Raw genomic sequence first — 2764 nt, 5'->3', positions numbered from 1 at the left:
TCACTATGTGGGCCTGGCTGGTCTGGAACTATGTAGACCATGTTAACCTCAAACACTCAGAAATCTACCTACCTCTGCCTCCTGAGTGTTGGGATTACAGGCATTCCCCACCCTGCCCAGCTCTTTTCATTTCTGTAAGTCAATAATTTAAACATTCCTTTGTCATATATATATTTTAAATATTTTATTATTTTTATTTTATGCACATGCGTGTATTGCCTGCATGTAGGTAAGTGCACTCATGTTGTGCCCGCAGAGGACAGAAGAAGATGTCAGATCCCCTGGAACTGGAGTTACAGACAGTTGTTAGCTGCCGTGTGGGTGCTAGGATTCGAACCCGGGTCTTCTGCAACAACAATCAGTGTTCTTAACCTCTGAGACATCTCTCCAGCCCCCCCTTGTCATATAGTTTATAAATATCTTTTAAAATGATTTCTTCCTTCTCATTTGATCTTAGAGGATAATTGCGGTGATATTTTCTATTACTTCATGTTTTCTCTTCTGCTAAGTTCCAGAATGCTTATGAATGAGTGGTTGTCTTCTCTTGATAAATTCTAGGAATTGTTTATGTGTATGAGTGTTTTGCCTGCATGTATGTAAGTGTACCTGTGTCATACAATGCCTGTGGAGGCCAGAAAAGGGTGTCAGATCCCTTGGGACTGAAGTTATAGAAAGTTGTTAGCTGCCCATATAGGTGCTGGGAATCAAACCCCGGTCCTCTGGAGGAGCAATGAGTGTTCTTAACCATTGAACCATCTCTCCAGTCCCTGTTTAGAAGATTTTTAACACATACTATTGACTTAGTAAGGACCTTATTTCCTCTTTTCTCTGTCTCTTTTGTGCCTCTAATTCTAAAATCCTGGTGTGTGTGTGTGTGTGTGTGTGTGTGTATGTGGGTATGTGTGTGTTCAAATGGTGTTAGATTAGCTCTGGTTTTCAATTGTCATTTCGCTCTCGGTTTTTTTCAGCATACAGTCTGCTAATCTCTTACAGGCCGTGAACTGATCCCTTCCTACAGTGCCTGTCCTTAGCCCTTTCCACCTCTTCTGTTGGCCTTTGTCCTTATCTTAGAGGTCCTGTCTTACCATGGAAACTGCCAAGGGTAGCTTTTCATGGCAATTTCCACCTCTCCTTTCCATCTCTCCCTTCTCCCCCTTCTCCATCTCTCCTTCCTTCCCTCTTTCTCTTTTTGTTAGCTGTTTGTGTGTTTAACGTTTTTTTAAACGGTAGGGTCCCTTAGGAAATTCTTCTGCAGGGTAGTGTTGTCTAAGTGCACATATTTCATTTGCTTATCAGCTTTACTAGAGCCAGTCACTGATATAATTATGTCCTTGAAATTTTCCCAATGCCTGTGCAATTGAGATGGTGACCATGTGAATAATTCTGGCCACAGGGATGATGTACTCTGCACTGTGCCTCCTCTATCCTTTCTTTCCCACCATCTGTGGTTGGCAGAGCCTTCACATGACCAAGAAGCCACAAGTTGGTAGAGCCACGTGATGGAAGCTGCGCTTGTCTCTGATCACAGTACAGAGGAATAGTCCAGAGTATAGCACACTGTGCCGTGAGTGAGAACCAAGTATCTGTCATGCTCAGATACTGACTGGTGGGGTTTGCTTGTTACTCAGCTTGGATTGGCCTACCATGACTAATTCAGAAATCACCTGGCATCCTGTCACAGGCGATGTGATGGGGAAGCCAGGTGTGTCCTTGGTTCTCATAGCATCTATCCATTGCTTGTGAGCAGCCCACATTATTCATTTAATGTTTTCTTTCCCCAACCCCGGTGACTGTCCTCTTTCCTTGTTTGCTTTGGCTTCTTGTCAATCCTTCACCTCTTTCTTTAGAGAATTTTCAATTCCATGTTGGTTATCTTTTCATTACTTTAGATCACACATTGTTTTGCATTTATTTTTCTACCTTTACACAAGCGTCAATAAAGGACCCTGCCTAAAACTTAAGTCCCAAACTGAATCTCCTGGTCCTCCAAATTCTCTCATAAATCCTAATTTGCATTCAGTCTACAAAGTCTAACCCATAGAATATACTCAATTAAAACCCAAAGATAAATGTATCAGCAAATATTGCTCTCATGTTTATCACTTTAAATAATAAACTAATCAGTTACTTGCAAACTGATGCCATGTACTCTTCTTATTAAATCAATAAATCACACCTAGACTGAAAAATTAAGATGGTTGATGAGCTCTTGGTTTTCTATCCATGGGTGGCAAGTTTTCTAGGTATCTTGCTTTTAAATGTTTCCTAGACATTTTAAAAGAATCTACTATTTCTTATGCTTTCTGAAGCTTGGCTTTTCAGAATGCAAATACTGAAGCAATTTGTATTCATAAGATTCTCTCTGACTTTAGGTTCAGCTAACAGATTGGAAAGAAAATCTAGAAAACCCATTTTGCTTTTCCAAGGTTTGAACAAAGCCTCATTGGTGTGGGCTCTTTCTCACTTGCTCAGTGATGTTATCTTTTAACTCATAGTGCCGGAGGCTCCTATTTAGATCTGTGGCCAAATGTACCCGACAGCTGCCTACCCTAAACTGGGCTTCAGCAGCTGAAAATCTGCCCAGAGGAGAGCTAGGCAGATTTTTGGCTTCAGGGTAATCCTGGGGCAGCTCACAGCTTTGCTTCCTCACATGCCTGCAACAGACAGTGTATGGAATAGATGATCAAGTGTTGCTTCCTAGGTGATTTTGTGCTGTCTGGACCACAGTATGAGAGAGAAAAGCTTTCATGATGCTTCAAAATCA

This window comes from Nannospalax galili, unplaced genomic scaffold (genome assembly GCF_000622305.1).
Source record: "Nannospalax galili isolate Female #2095 unplaced genomic scaffold, S.galili_v1.0 scaffold279, whole genome shotgun sequence".
Taxonomy (NCBI): domain Eukaryota; kingdom Metazoa; phylum Chordata; class Mammalia; order Rodentia; family Spalacidae; genus Nannospalax; species Nannospalax galili.
This window is presented reverse-complemented; position numbering follows the sequence as displayed.